Source organism: Pseudorca crassidens, chromosome 1 (genome assembly GCF_039906515.1).
Source record: "Pseudorca crassidens isolate mPseCra1 chromosome 1, mPseCra1.hap1, whole genome shotgun sequence".
Classification (NCBI taxonomy): domain Eukaryota; kingdom Metazoa; phylum Chordata; class Mammalia; order Artiodactyla; family Delphinidae; genus Pseudorca; species Pseudorca crassidens.
Window position 1 is genome coordinate 59,683,755 of NC_090296.1, and position 17,871 is coordinate 59,701,625.

Sequence of the window (17,871 nt, forward strand, 5' to 3'; positions counted from 1 at the left end):
TCCCCATAGAGCAGACTTAGAACTAGTTCACACATTCTGATCTGGTTTTCTCTGTATTTATGGCAGCTGGGGATTTCTTTCTTGAATGCTCAGCTATGAATTTAAGAAAATCTTTAGAGTGTTTTATTCAGCATTTCTAAGCCATGAATCTGGAAAATCTTTGTATTATTTTTGTTATGTCAATTTGACCCTAGAAAAGCCTGTGTTTTAATATTTTACCATGTTCGTGTATTACTTTCAAATTAAAAAATGATTTTACTAAAAAAAAGGGGAATATGTTTCAATATGTTGTCTGCTTTTTCCATGATATTTTCCCATTTAAGCTCAAACTTAGATCGGTTGAAAAAACAAAATGGTAAAATATTTGATCATTTAATACTAAAAAGTACTAATATTTTTAAACACACATAAAAACCTAGAAACAATGTAAAAATCTAAAAAAACACATTTATCAATTGTTTTGCTAATTTTCAGCTGGAATGGCCCATCTAACCTCCTGATCCTGCATTCTTCCAATCCTGCTCTGACTTCATGTAGCTGTCACCCATCACACCAAAACCTCTACATATTCTTGGGGATTCTTTTCCAAGCTGAGGGTCTCAACTCTGGTAAATTTCAACACTGGTCCCTCTCGTGACCTTCTCTCCCCTATTCCTGTTTCCCACTGCACTGTCTGAGTCCCACTGGCCATACCCCAGGGTATACTTCTAAACATAATATCTGTAACTAGATCACACCTGCCATCAGATGTCCCAGATACAATACTTCATCCCAATCCCCATGCCTACAGATGATCTTAACTCATTCATACTGGACCATTATTTCTGAAATGTTCCTTAGGTATAGGCTATAAAGGCCTCATCCTTAGAGAACCTGGCATGCCTCATACACCTGACCAAACTCCCTGTGCAGCCTACCTGGTCAGGCTCAACTCATGGCCTCCATAACCTAAGTAGTGACATCCACTTCCTCAGGCAAACATCATGACATCACTTCAAGTAGGCCACAATTTCTGCACCTGAAGTACATGACATTTCAAAGCTAGCATTGTTCTACAAATATACTTCACAATAAAGTAAAAGGACACTGTGAATGGGAAAGGCAATTTTTTCCAACTGAAGGGAAAGTCCCTTCTCACTGATAAAATTGCTGACATCTAAAACCATTAGGTCAAAGAAAGAAAAAGAATTAAAGTCCGGCTGAAAAGAATGAGGGTTTGGTCCTGGATCTGCCCCTTGCTAGCCATGAAACTTCAGGAAATCATCAAACTGAGTCTCAGTTTCATTATCTGCTTAAGAGGTCAGCTGGGAGAATTTTTAAATAAGATAATGTGTATGGAAATATATGTATAAAAGTTAATGTGCCAGGGCTTCCCTGGTGGCGCAGCGGTTGAGAGTCTGCCTGTCGATGCAGGGGACACGGGTTCGTGCCCCAGTCCAGGAAGATCCCACATGCCGCGGAGCGGCTGGGCCCGTGAGCCATGGCCGCTGAGCCTGCGCGTCTGGAACCTGTGCTCCGCAACGGGAGAGGCCACAACAGTGAGAGGCCTGCGTACCGGGAAAAAAAAAAAAAAAAAAAAGTTAATGTGCCAAATTAATGTAAAATGTGATATCATTAACACAGGTATTATTAGACCTCTTGGTCATGGAAGAAAAATCATGAAAGATGCAAAATTTGCTCCCAGAATTCAAAAAACTGGCCATATTCAACAAAGAATAGTCTCACCCCTTTAATTACTGATGATAAATCTACATACTTTAAAACTTAGGTAAAATAGGAATGAGTTTGTAAACCAAAGAGTCCCACACCTATTGCCCATCTAAAATTAGAATATCATTTAGCCCAAAATATACATTTCTTCCTACTATACCTTCAACCTATCCCCAGCATAAGGTATGAAATATCAGATGGTTAAAATATGCAATACTTTATGTTTATTTCATATTTTAGAACAGATGATTGGAAAAGGTATTACAGGTAATTTGATCCACTAATGCAAGTTACCTTTAAATCTCCTATACAGTTTCAAAATGGTCGTTTAGTCTGAACTTGAACACAGTATAGTAACAAGGAACTCATTACTGTAACAAGAGCCACTCTAGGTTTTCATTAATTTCTCAATGTGTGAGTTGGGGGGCAGAGGGGAGCAAAAGGAGAGAATGGGGAAACCAGTAATAACATACATGTTTAAACTATATGGATGTGTCCATGAAAACAACCCCAACCAGGTATTGCAGAGGCTCAGAAAAATGACACCATCATGGGAATACACAGGTGATGAATATCCTTGTGAAGAGACTCAACAGTGTGCTACAGGGAGGACCTTCAATATGGTGGAGGAGTAAGATGTGGAGATCACCTTCCTCCCCAGGAATACATCAAAAATACATCTACATGTGGAACAACTCCTACAGAACACCTACTGAATGCTGGCAGAAGATCTCAGACTTCCCAAAAGGCAAGAAACTCCCCACGTACCTGGTCGTGTGGCTGACAGGGTCTTGGTACTCCAGCCGGGGGTCAGGCCTCAGCTCTGAGGTGGGAGAGCCAACTTCAGGACACTGGACCACCAGAGACCTCCCGGCCCCACAAAATATCAATTGGCGAGAGCTCTCCCAGAGATCTCAATCTCAGTGCTAAGACCCAGATCCACTCAATGACCAGCAAGCTCCAGTGCTGGACACCCCATGCCAAACAACTAGCAAGACAGGAACACAACCCCACCCATGAGCAGAGAGGCTGCCTAAGATCATATTAAGCTCACAGACACCCCAAAACACACCACCGGATGTGGACCTGCCCAGCAGAAAGACAACATTCAGGCTCATCCACAAGAACACAGGCACCAGTCCTGTCCAAAAGGAAGCCTACACAGCCCACTGAACCAACCTTACTCACTGGGGGCAGACACCAAAAACAATGGGAACTACGAACATGTGGCTGAGAAAATGAGACCCCAAACACAGTAAGTTAAGCAACATGAGAAGACAAAGAAATACACAGCAGATGAAGGAGCAAGGTAAAAACCCAACAGACCAAACAAATGAAGAGGAAATAAGCAGTCTACCTGAAAAAGAATTCAGAGTAATGATAGTAAAGATGATCCAAAATATTGGAAATAGAATGGAGAAAATACAAGAAACATTTATCAAGGACCTGGAAAAACTAAACAGCAAACAAACAATGATGAACAACACAATAAATGAAATAAAAAATTCTCTACAAGGAATAAATAGCAGAATAATTAAGGCAGAAGAGATAAGTGAACTGGACGATAAAAGAGTGAAAATAACTACCACAGAGCAGAATAAAGAAAAAAGAATAAAAAGAATTGAGGACAGTCTCCGACACCTCTGGGACAACATTAAATGCACCAACATTCAAAATACAGGGGTCCTAGAAGAAGAGAAAAAGAAAGCGTCTGAGAAAATATTTGAAGAGATTATAGTTGAAAACTTCCCTAATATGTGAATGGAAATAGTCAATCAAGTCCAGGAAGCTCAGAGAGTGCCATACAGGATAAATCCAAGGAGAAACACACCAAGACAAATATTAATCAAACTATCAAAAATTAAATACAAAGAAAAAATATTAAAAGCAGCAAGGGAAAAGCAACAAATAACATATAAGAGAATCTCCATAAGGTTAACAGCTAATCTTTCAACAGAAACTCTGCAAGCCACAAGGGAGTGGCAGGACACATTTAAAGTGATGAAAGGGGAAAACGTACAACCAAGATTACCCTACCCAGCAAGGATCTCATTCAGATTCGACACAGAAGTTAAAACCTTTAGAGGCAAGCAAAGGCTGAGAGAAATCAGCACCACGAAACCAGCTTCACAACAAACGCTAAAGGAATTTCTCTAGGCAGGAAACACGAGAGAAGTAAAAGACCTAGAATAACAAACCAAAAACAATGAATAAAATGGTAATAGGAACATACATATCTATAATGACCTTAAATGTAAATGGTCTAAATGCTCCAACCAAAAGACACAGGCTTGCTGAATGGATACAAAAACAAGACCCATATATATGTTGTCTACAAGAGACCCACTTCAGACCTAGGGACACATACAAACTGAAAGTGAGGGGATGGAAAAAGATATTCCATGCAAATGGAAATCAAAAGAAAGCTGGAGTAGCAATTCTCATATCAGACAAAATAGACTTTAAAATAAAGACTATTACAAGAGACAAAGAAGGGCACTACATAATGATCAAGGGATCAACCCAAGAACAATATATAACAGTTGTAAATATTTATGCACCCAACATAGGAGCACCTCAATACATAAGGCAAATGCTAACAGCCATAAAAGGGGAAACTGACAGTAACACAATCATAGTAGGGGATTTTAACACCCCACTTTCACCAATGGACAGATCATCCACATTTAAAATACATAAGGAAACACAGGCTTTAAATGACATATTAAACAAGGTGGACTTAACTGATATTTATAGGACATTCCAGCCAAAAACAACAGAATAAAATTTCTTCTCAAGTGCTCATGGAACATTCTCTAGGATAGATCATATCTTGGGTCACAAATCAAGCCATGGTAAATTTAAGAAAATTGAAATCATATGGAGTATCTTTTCTGACCACAATGCTATAAGACTAGATATCAATTACAGGAAAAACACTGTAAAAAATACAAACACATGGAGGCTAAACAATACGCTACTAAATAACCAAGAGATGGCTGTGCAAATCAAAAAATACCTAGAAAAAAAGGACAATGAAAACACGATGACCCCAAACCTACGGGACACAGCAAAAGCAGTTCTAAGAGGGAAATTTATAGCAATAGAATCCTACCTCAAGAAACAAGAAACATCTCAAATAAACAACCTAAACTTACACCTAAAGCAATTAGAGAAAGAGGAACAAAAAAACCCCAAAATTAGCAGAAGGAAAGAAAACATAAAAATCAGGTCAGAAATAAATGAAAAATAAATGAAGGAAATGATAGAAAATATCAATAAAAATGAAAGGCTGGTTCTTTGAGATGATAAAGAGAATTGATAAACCATTAGCCAGACTCATGAAGAAAAAAAGGGAGAAGACTCAGATCAACAGAATTAGAATCGAAAAAGGAGAAGTAACAACTAACACTGCAGAAATACAAAGTATCATGAGAGATTACTACAAGCAACTATATCCCAATAAAATGGATAACCTGTAAGAAATAGACAAATTCTTAAAAAAGCACAACCTTCCAAGGCTCAACCAGGAAGAAATAGAAAATATAAACAGACCAAGCACAAGCATTGAACTTAAAACTGTGATTAAAAATCTTCCAACAGAAAAAAGCCCAGGACCAGATGGCTCCACAGGTGAATTCTATCAAACATTTACAGAAGAGCAAACACCTAACCTTCTCAAACTCCTCCAAAATATAGCAGAGGGAGGATCACTCCCCAAATCATTCTAGGAGGCCACGATCACCCTGATACCAAAACCAGACAAAGATGTCACACAAAAAAAGAAAACTACAGGCCAATACCACTGATGAACATAGATGCAAAAATCCTCAACAAAATACTAGCAAACAGAATCCAACAGCACATTAAAAGGATCATACACCCTGATCAAGTGGGGTTTATCCCAGGAATGCAAGGATTCTTCAATATATGCAAATCAATCAATGTGATAAACCATAATAACCAATTGAAGGATAAAAACCATAAAATCGTTTCAATAGATGCAGAAAAAGCTGTTGATGAAATTCAACACGCGTTTATGATAAAAACTCTCCAGAAAGTAGCCATAGAGGGAACTTACCTCAACATAATAAAGGCCATATATGACAAATTTACAGCCAACATCATTCTCAAAACTGAAAGCATTTCCACAAAGACCAGGAACAAGACAAGGTTGTCCACTCTCACTACTATTATTCAACACAGTGTTGGAAATTTCAGCCACAGCAATCAGAGAAGAAAAAGAAATAAAAGGAACACAAATCAGAAAAGAATAAGTAAAACTGTCACTGTTTGCAGATAACATGATACTACACATAGATCATCTGAAATATGCTAACAGAAAACTACTAGAGCTAATCAATGAATTTGGTGAAGTAGCAGGATACAAAGTTAATGCACAGGATACAAAGTTAATGCAAAGTTGATGCACAGAAATCTCTTGCCTTCCTATACACTAATGATGAAAAATCTGAAGGAAAAATTAAGGAAACACTCCCATTTACCATTGCAACAAAAAGAGTGAAATCCCTAGGAATAAACCTACCTAAGGAGACAAAAGACCTGTATGCAGAAAACTATAAGACACTGATGAAAGAAATTAAAGATGATACAAACAGATGGAGAGATATACCATGTTTTTGGATTGGAAGAATCAACATTGTGAAAATGACTCTACTACCCAAAGCAATCTAGAGCTTCAATGCAATCCCTATCAAGCTATCAATGGCATTTTTCACAGAACTAGAACAAAAAATTTCACTATTTATAAAGAAACACAAAATACCCCAGATAGCCAAAGCAGTCTTGAGAAAGAAAAACAGAGCTGGAGGAATCAGGCTCCCTGACTTCAGACTACAATCCAAAGCTACATAATCAAGACAGTATGGTACGGGCACAAAAACAGAAATGTAGATCAATGGAACAGGATAGAAAGCCCAGAGATAAACCCACACACATATGGTCACCTTATCTTTGATAAAGGAGGCAAGAATGTATAATGGAGAAAAGACAGCCTCTTCAATAAGTGGTGCTTGGAAAACTGGACAAGTACATGTAAAAGAATGAAATTAGAGCACTCACTAACACCATACACAAAAATAAACTCAAAATGGATTAAATACCTAAATGTAAGGCCCGACACTATCAAACTCTTAGAGGAAAACATAGGCAGAACACTCTATGACATAAATCACAGCAAGATCCTTTTTGACCCACCTCCTAGAGAAAGGAAAATAAAAACAAAAATAAACAAATGGGACCTAATGAAACTCTAAAGGTTTTGCACAGCAAAGGAGACGATAAACAAGACAAAAAGACAATCTTCAGAATGGGAGAAAATATTTTCAAACGAAGCAATGGACACAGGATTAATCTCCAAAATATACAAGCAGCTCATGCAGCTCAATATCAAAAAAACTACAACCCAATCCAAAAATAGGCAGAAGACCTAAATAGACCTTTCTCCAAAGAATATATACAGATTGCCAACAAACATGTGAAAGGATGCTCAACATCACTAATCATTAGAGAAATGCAAATCAAAACTGCAAGGAGGTATCACCTCACACCAGTCAGAATGTCCATCATCAAAATATCTACAGACAATAAATGTTGGAGAGCGTGTGGAGAAAAGGGAACCCTCTTGCACTGCTGGTGGGAATGTAAATTGATACAGCCACTATGGAGAACAGTATGGAAATTCCTTAAAAAACTAAACATAGAACTACCATATGACCCAGCAATCCCACTACTGGGTATATACCCTGAGAAAACCATAATTCAAAACGAGTCATGTACCACAATGTTCATTGCAGCGCTATTTACAATAGCCAGGACATGGAAGCAACCTAAGTGTCCATTGATGAATGGATAAGGAAGATGTGGCACATACATACAATGGAATATTACTCAGCCATTAAAAGAAACGAAATTGAGTTACGCGTATTGAGGTGGATGGACATAGAGTCTGTCATACAGAGTGAAGTAAGTCAGAAAGAAAAACAAACACTGTATGCTAAAACATATATGTGGAATCTAAAAAAAAAAAATGGTTCTGAAGAACCTAGGGACAGGACAGGAATAAAGACGCAGACACAGAGAATGGACTTGAGGACACGGGGAGGGGAAGGGTAAGCTGGGACGAAGTGAGAGAGTGGCATGGACATATATACACTACCAAATATAAAATAGATAGCTAGCGGGAAGCAGCCACATGGCACAGGGAGATCAGCTTGGTGCTTTGTGACCACCTAGAGGGGTGGGAAAAGGAGAGTAGGAGGGAGATGCAAGAGGAGGCGATAAGGGTGTATATGTGTACATATAGCTGATTCACTTTGTTATACAGCAGAAACTAAGACAACACTGTAAAGCAATTATACTCCAATAAAGATGTTAAAAAAAAGAAAAAAGAATGGATAAACAAAAAGGTCCTATTGTATAGCACAGGGAACTTTATATATTATATATATAGTGATACAAATGTGATATTTAACCCTGAACTGAGTGTATTGGGGATTACTTTATTAAAAACTTCCATTGAATCAATAAATTAAGAGTTTTGAAAAAAGCCAGCGTAAGCATCCATGTCTCCTTATCTCCAAGTTAGAATCCTTTAATTTCAAATATTCCTTTTGTGGCATAGTTTTGAGTTCTTTTGCCATCTCAGCCACTATTCTTTAAACACACTCCAGATTATCTGTCAGTTAAATTGTGGTGCTCAAGAATGAAACAAAACACTTTGAGAGTTGTAACTGGTGACCTTTGTATTTTCATTTCTAGGTAGCAACTTGGGTTAATACTGGCTTTATTTATATTATTGTTCATTTATTTGTGATTACATCATGCTCCTCACTCATACTGAGCTTTCTGATAATTAAAGCTCTTCATTCTTTCTTGTATATCCTTTTTTATATATCCTACATACATACTTGGTCATTTGAGTTTTGGGATATGCATTCAGGGCCTTAAATGAATTCCTGATAATACTTCGCACTGTTAAATGTCACCCACATGGATACTGGAATTTAAGGAGAGGGGGCAAGGGTATAAGTGTGGCCATCTGCCACCAGTCAAGATCCTGTCATGCAGTAGCTCTTCTCTTTCTTCTAGCTTATTCTACTCACAAGTTTGATAACTCAGAGTTCTGTACCATATCCAAGTAGTTAACAGCAATAACTAACATTTTTGAGCATTTACCACGCATTAGTGCTTTGATACTCCTTCACATTATTTATCCCACTTAACCTTCACAGGAGCTCAATGAGGCAGACACTATTACCATCACCATTTTAAAGATGAAGAAACTGGGGCTTACAAAGATTCAGCAACTTGCCCAAGATCGCATTCTAAGAAGTGGTGGAAGCAGGATTTCATCTCACTCTGAGCCCTAATCACTGTAACTGGCAGTCATTAAAAAATGAACATAATAGGGTTAAGAACAGAATCATAAAATATGCCTTTATGAAAATTGTCTAATGACCCTGTTGCACTAAATAATCATCTCTGGATACAGCCTTTCAAGTATTCACCTAATATCATTAACACTCAGCTAATCATCCACCATATCAACCCAAAGGTATCTTGAAAGACTTGGCCAATGTCTTGCTTTAGCTCAAATACACTCTTTTGTGCATTCCCCTAACCTACTGATTTAGTAACCCTACAAAGAAGTAAACTGGGTTAATTTGATAATGTTTCTTCTGAATATTGAATCATTGCTTCCTTTGCTGGCTATTCACCAACCATTTCTTGGATCATTAATTCTAAAATCCTACCTAGAATTATTTGCCCAGACTATAATTTATGGAAAACTTTTCCCTTAAGAAAAATTGAAGAGCATTTACGTGTCTTCATTCTTCTAATATTACTCCCATTCTTCACAGAAAAGACCTCTGAAGAAGAGACCAGAAAACCTTACCAGTCTGTCTCAAATTCATTGTGCTTTAGAGCACTAGGCAATTGGGAGTATAGCTAATTTTATGTCAGCAGCATATAAAATGTGTGTTTTGAAGCAATAAAAAGATGGCAATGAAAACTATAAAGTTCATGTTTATAAAATAAAGTAATGAAAAGTAAATTGTTCCTTCATCTGAAGTAAATTCATGTAATTCCTTTCAATAAAACCTGTGTTTGAATGTAAGTGCTTATGGCATACTCAAGCTACTGATTTCTGCAAGTTAATAATTTCTACCAGTGGTATACAATCCCAAGGTGGCTGGGAAAACATCTGTCAGCCTGTGTCATGTTCCAAAAAGTCAGTCAATGGGGCAATAAAATTTGTGAGTGTCTTTGGTGCGGGGACCATTCTAGAAGATGCAGTGGGGAAATGTAAAGTAATGTATAAATTGATTCAGGGACCAATGAATCTCAATGACATCTCTCTGGATAAGAAAACAGAAAGTAAAATGTAAGGCAATTTAATGCTCCTCTCTGAACAGACAAAAACTTTTCCTGAAATGACAAGTTACTTTTAATCTATATATTTTCACTTATATTCTCCTTGGTAATGGAAAAGCATGTTTTAAAGATGTTAGATTTTACCGTAGTGATACATCCCATAACCTTTTGAGCTTTAAGCTCTCTCTTCAGGCATGAGGATGTTTACTGAATAACACAGGGAGTTGGCAAGATGCCCCTGAAGCCTCAGAATGGAGTGGACCTGACCCTTCATGTTATCCCAGGCAGAGAAGAGAGTGTGGGAAGTACAGCCAGGGGAATACACCAGGCACTCGGCTCAAAGGCAGAGGTAGGAAGAACAAAAAAGGCCACTCTTAAGTAACCGTTTGGTAGCAGGATCCTGAGAACCCAAAGGACCGTGATCATGTTTAAAGACAACTCTCAGTAAACACAGAAACAAAGGATGAGACTAAAATCTCCAGGATGTTATAGCCCTGTGCAAGCTTGTGTAAAACAAGAAATGCAAAATTAACAGCATTTGAACAAAGCCAGGAGAGAAAGCCAGATCTAAATACAGCAGACTGTTCTCTGAGTCAGAGCTGCAGAAGCGGTCTGATTAAGATTATTCTGAATGCAACAGATTATTCTCTTAACAGAGTTTTGAGAAGGAAAAATTGATATGAGTCATCAGAACCCTATTCATAAAGTTATTTAAATATAGCTTTTAGTTGTCTTCATTTAGGAAAAATCCTCCAGATACAATATAAAAAGACATATGAATCAGGTGGCTACGACTGATATTGCTATCAATACTCTGGGTTCTACCAGAATGCTGTGACTTGAAATAACTTTTTTCTCTCACTATGGAGATTACAGACCCAAAACACCAAGAGAGGAGCATTTAAATATCACCTGTCTAACATTTGCATCCCATATGCTTACTGCATAGAACCTCAGTAATATTTAATAAATAAATGGTCAGATAAAGTATGAAAATACTTCCATCTTGTTAACTCAACTCTATGTGACCTCCATTTCAAAATCTTCCAGAGGAACCTGTTAAAAATGCAGAACTACTGAAACAGAATCTCCAGGGATAGAGCCCAGGTATCTACATTTGAAATCTCTGGAGTCAGGCGAGGCTCTGCTCTTTACTGGCCCTGTGCCCTTTGTGAGTCTCATTTCCTCGCTGAGCAGCTCTCTCATTCACAAAGCAATGAGTAAGTAGAGTAGGACCCCCTCCTAAAGTTGCTGTGAGGATCACAGGCCATAATGCTCATAAAGCCCGCGGCACCATGCGTGTTACCTGCTTGGTGCGAAGGAAGTGGGAGAGTTACAATCAGCAAACGCCACATGGAGTTAATGACAGAGGACAGAACATTTTGGTTCTTTTTTCCCCCACCAAGAACTAATAATCATCACTCACAATCATAAACAGTTAGACCTTATTAAATGTGTTAAACAGAGTCCAAAATAGGCACTTTCGATGCTCTAATATATTCACAGTAAACTCAGCATAATATCTATTGCACAGAAACAAGACTCCCAAGGTAGAGAATGCCAGACATGAGGCTCAAAGTCAATAACCTGCCTCTGAATCCCAAAGATGTGTTTGTATCTCAAACTTCTACATAAAAAATTCCAATAAAATAAAATACATTTTCCTTCTAAAGAAAAAAAGGGTGTTCACTCTTAAAACTCAAGGATGAGACTTTTTAGTGTGTTACAACCAATATAAAAATGCGTATTTATCGTCTTTTCATACTCTTATTTATAGTCCATGAGAACATCCTGAACAGGAAGTTTACTATGAAGACTGCCTTGATTAAGATCTCATGAACTATTCCAGATAAAAACACTGTTAACTACTGAAATTCATTATCTGGGAATTTCCTTTTCAGGCTATTTTTATAAACGAGATCATCGGGACAATAAACCAGTCAATAATATTTATTGAACACCTGCTAAATGGATGAGTCTGGGAGGGCATGTTTGTTCAGTACTTGGAGTTAGACTTTTCAGTCCTGGCAATCTAGCCAAAAAAAACCCCAAAAACAAAGCACCAACCACCATCACCAATGACAACAAAAACAACCTTTTCCAACTCAATAACTTAACAGTTGTTAATAAAACTTTTAAGTCCTATAGTCTATCTACACTTTATTTTTGTGACTAACTGCTGTTTTCTCTCTTTTCATCCATGAGGCAGTGAGTTCCACTTTACAATATTCCAGTTTCCTGTAGCATTCAGAAAAAAAGTTCAATACCTTTCTTATCATTACAATTTTTTGTTGTTGTTCTTGTTGTTTTGGTTTAGAATTCAAAATATCTAAAGAACAATAAAATACAATACCCTTGCTAGCAAATGAAGGCTACCAATCTAAACAAGTAACTTCATATGGCAGCCCTCTGCAGGATAAGGTGAGAATCACTTCAGGCAATTTCAGATTTGAATCACTTCTATATGCATTTGAAAGCTCTCAATATTTTACTTAGTTTCCAATCTCTTATTTGTCATAAAAACTCTGGTTGAATGACTCCTTGGGTAAAGGCAAGTTCTATTTTATGTCTCCCATTCATTTAATTGGTTCTGAGAAAGATACTAAATATTTACTAGCTTTGGAATTAGCTAGAATGTACGAGTTGGCATCAAGGACATCACTCACAATGGAGTCCCTAGGTGGGAATGTCATTAGCAGGCAGCATGACATAAGTTGACTGAAGGTGGCACAAAAAAGTTCAGAATGAAAGTTGACGCTGTTTCCCTTTGTGACATCTTCACACAAGCCTTCCTCACCAGGCACAATGCAGTAGTTGAAGCTTTTTCTCACTGAAGGCACAGCTGAAGAGCAGGGCTGATAGTGTTACCGCACAGACCTGCTGTTCTGGAGCCCCGAGGTTTCCCTTTAGCTTTCAAGTTCTTTCATATTAGATGCCAATGCTGAAGAAACAACTCAGGAGCTACGGCACTCATTAGAATGTGCCAAAGAGCAGTGGTTAAAAAAGAGAGAGAGAGAGCTTTCATTTGAACTGCTGACCTGAAAAATCTAATTTACAAAACAAGTGAACCTAAAGGAATGTAGTCTCACTGATCAGAGTGAACAGTTCCACCCATGTCATTACCCCAGGTTACAGCCTGACAGCCCATGAAAGGCTTAACAAGGCAAACTAACCTTCAGTAATCAGTTTATATTCTGAAGGTACTTCTGCCAAAGAGGCTTGCTCTGAAAAAACACATGGTGTTTCACTAACTCAAACGTTTCATTCATTCATGCCACAAGTATTTATTGAGGACCTATACTATATCAAGGAGAGGGCTGTGTAAAGCACTGCAAGACAGGAGGTGGGTGAATCTCACGGTAAAAGATAGTCATGAAATGTTGAGTTTGAGATGCCACTGGGACAACAAATGGAGAAATTCAGTGAGCAGTAAGTTATACATGCCTGGAGGGAGCCCAAAAAACAGTCCTGAGCTAGAGATCTAGTATTGGGAGTCACCAATTACATGTAAACTGAAACCATAGGAGTGGATATAATTGCCCATAGACAAGAGATAGAGGAGGAGAAAAAAGGACATGCCACCTTCTCATCTGAGCTGAAACCGACTCTCCATGAAGGCAGTAACTTTCCCCTGTAGTGAAAGAGATGCCAAGGGTTTTGCTGTAGATTCAGGTGTGGACAAATGATAAAGTTGATAAACAACCACCAAGGGAAGACTGTTTACCCTCACACATCTCTTGTACCTTAAAATCCAGCAGTGATTCAGAGTCATCAATGTTCCTTATTTTCACTTCTAGACTATTACTTTTATTAAAACTCCTGCTCCTCTGAGGCTCACATTTTTTGACTAAACCATGCTCCTGTCTTCTTCTTTGCTGCCATCTACCTACCACCAAACCCTTTCCCCTCATTGACTGACATGTTTTCAGTTAAGTCTTATCTCGCAATCCTCATTTTCAGCCCAATTTTTAAATTATCCTGGGAGACTTTAAGGTACAACACCATGACCACTTGGTTTCTTGACTACTCCATCTTTAATGACACCTCTGCCACTCATTCCCATAAGCACACTGTGAATCTGGTTATCACCTGCAAAATCGTGGATTCAAGTGTTCCACTCTCCAGCTACAGTTTTCCACATTTCTTTCTGCATAGCTACTCTCCCTCTTGAATCACAGTAGGGCTTCCTCTTTCTTCTTGTCCTTCTGCCTGCTCTGCTTTTCACTCCACCCCTTATCCTGCTGATAGAACATCATTTCAACACCCTAAACTCAACCTTATATTCTTGCCTCAAACCTGCATGAACCCAAATATGCATCTCTGACTGCCTGCCCCCAGGGACCTGAGTGCTGCTAGAGGAAATCACACAACAGACGATGGGCCAGATTGATGTCACTACAAATACGTGGTCCTCAGCTCACCTGAGCCCTCAACACCACCTTTAAATAGGACTACCTTCCTTTGGGTAACATTTTCCCCATCATCCTAATGATATTTCAAACTCTCTCCAGTGTCTTGCAATCTCAAGTTTTCCTACCTCTCCCTTTAGTCTCATCAAATGGTCTCTCGCTCTACCTCACAGAGAAAATACACACTGCCATGTAGATACTCCCTCAACTTCACATAAAACAGAAAATCTAAGAGCATCATCCACAGTGACCTGAGGAGAGGTTCTGTTCCTCCCAGGTTCTGTTCCTCCACATGTGCTCTGTAACCTTGCTCCTCCAACCTTTACCAGAACTTATACTAAAAATAATTCCTTTGGTATTCTGTATCTGCCATCGGTACCTCTCTAATGAATCCTTGTCAGGAGCTTTAAACATCCTTAAGCTTCTCACATCTTAAGAAAAAAAAGAAGCTTTCTCTTCTTAAATAATCACTTTATCTTTCTTCATTTCTAATTAAAAAAACATTGTAATAAAACTGTTTAGGGCTACTGTATCCATTTCCTATTAACTTCTAACCCACTAACCCCTAACTCACAACCTGGCTTATGTCCTGAATACTCCACAACCCCTTTATGAACACTTGTTGCCCTCCACATGGGCATAGTATCTCCAAACTTGAGATCCTTTGATGTGATTGCTTTTGTCATTGTATCCATTTTCATCTTATTTTGGTTTTCACTGACTTTAATCACCTCTTTAACTTTTGTTTATTTAGTGATCATAGGAATATAGGGTTATCCAGGCCTAAAACAAAGTTAAACACATTTTTTCAGTTGGTGCTACAATTCCCCATACTAGGCCCCTGCACTAGATATCCAGGTAAAACCCTGAATGGTAATGTCAGCCAATTAAAAAGGTACCAGTTAAGTTAAAAACCACTGAGCTGAGTAATTCAGAAGAACCAGAAACCCAATCCACCTTTCACAGAGTAGTAGCAAACAGCTCAGTCTAAGGTCAAATCAAGCCTTTATTTTCTCTGGTTTCAATAGGTCTTTCTGAAGACAGATATCTTTTACTATTTAGTCCTTAATTTGCCAACCATTTAAAATTAACCCATGACCTAAAAGAAAGAAGCAGGAGGAAATTTCACCTAGGCAGAAGGATAAAACACCTGGATAAAACATCTCAGGGCAAATGCTACAATCACTCCTCTTTTGTGATTCTTAACCAAGGATATATTGAGAATCTCCTGAGGAAGTTTTTAAAATATGAATAACTAGGCCCCATATCTAAATATTGTATTTCAGTAGATCTGGGGTGAATCCTGAGTTACAGGGATGCTACAAAGCTCCCCAAGGGATTTTGTTATAAGCATTAGAAGTTTTCATTTGAATGCTTCACATATGCCAGGTACAGTGTGAAAAGCTTTACACACGTTGCCTTATTTATTCTTCACAGAAACTTTTATTTGTAGCTGACAATGTTGATTTGACTGGTGTTATGTGCCAGCACCAGATGTGGGGTGAGAGAAAAATCGGCTAAGAGGCTTGAGGTAAAAGGGCCTCCACTCCTAAGAGAGAAACATAAATATAGGTGACTTCTTCCCCCTCTGGGGGTTATCATGTCTATAACTCCTGCAACAGTTATAGCTATCATGAGGTCGAAAGGAATCCTTGCCTAAAGTCAAATCTGACACAATAAGGATGGCAGAGCAGAAAAGTATACAGTAACCAGGTTCTTAGTTTAAAGGCTCACAAACCAATAAGCCAACTCAGGCTGACTTAAGGACAAAGATAATTTGTCAAAATCATTCAGTCTGGAAAATTAGGCTCAAAGCTATATAGCTAACAACAAAACTCCCAGTTGTACAGCAGACCTGGTGCAGTGAGTGAACTGCTGCCATCACAGAGAAACTCAGACTTGCCCCAGCTACCTCTGCTGCCATTGCTGGGAACTCCATTTACAGCTGCCATCCCTGTGGCTGATTCTAAAGAATGGCACAGTGCATCTGCTTGGCAGAGTCTAGGGCTTAGGTCCAGTAGCCAGGAATCTTTGGAAGGCAAGTACCTGGGACCTTCAGCCTAGGAGGTAGGCTCTACCCCTACCAAGAATACATAAGATGATAAATTCTTCAAAACATAGCAAGGAAGTTCAGATGCTGGGAAGCCAAAATATAAACAAACAAATAAATAATAAAATGATGAATACTCACCACAAATGAAGAGAGGCTGGGTCCTAGGGGGTGTTTTTAAATCACGGCAGAAGATGTCATTATACTATTCTGTTTTGGTATGTTTAAAAGATTTTTTTTTTAATTAAGTGACTACATCTGTGGAAACTAACCAACGTTGATCTCATTCTCTGGTGTATTAGTTTCCTATTACTGCTAAAACAAATTACCACAAACTAACTGGATTAAAACAACACAAATGTATTATCTTACAGTTCTGTAGGTCAGAAGCTCTAAAATCAAGCTGTCAGCATTTCTTCTGTAGGGTCTAGGGGGGAATCCATTTCCAGCTTCTAGAAACTGCCCTGTGTTCTTTGGCTCATGCTCTACTTCCTGCAATGGCATCACCCCATCTTCTGCTTCTGTTGTCAGATCACCTGCTCAAACTCTAATCCTCTTGCTTCCCTCTTATAAGAACACTTTGTGATTACATTGAACCCACCTGGAGAATTCAGGATAATCTTCCCATCTCAAGGTAATTAGCTTAATCACACTTTAAAGTCTCTTACCATATAAGATAACATTCACATGTTCTAGGGATTAGTACCGAACATCTTTGAGTTCCATCTTCAGCCTACTACATCTGGTAATACCACTAACTCTCCCTCGTGGTATGATTTTTACTCACACCAACATCTCATTGGAGAATCTGGACCCTGTGAGTAAACATCATCCTTTCTCAATCTCACTTTGTCCAATATCAGTATCGGCAGAACACAGGACACACTCAAATAGAGAAATTTGAGGAAAGTTTAATAAAGGGACTATTTATGAAGATATGGGCATCGTATAGAGAACTACAGGAGTGAATGCAGTGCCCACTGACTGGTACGTCAGGGTGCTGTTGACCCTCTAAGCCTGAAGGTGACCAGTAATCAGAACTGAAGCACAGACAAGCTCATGGAAGAGCTATTGAGCTAATGTTGAGTGCTGCAGCCAGTGTCTTTGATCTAATTGGCCAAGGGAAAGGACTTCAACGTCACTTGGTTCCAGGAGACCTGGATACTAGAAAATGTCAGAGACTTTAGGTTCTCTTCCCCACTGGCCATTTGTTTCACTTACTGTTGACCTTTGGACTTTCCTCTCTCTTAGGTTACCTGAGAGGAGTCCAGAGGTCAGCAGTTTCCCAATACACTGTTTCACCCT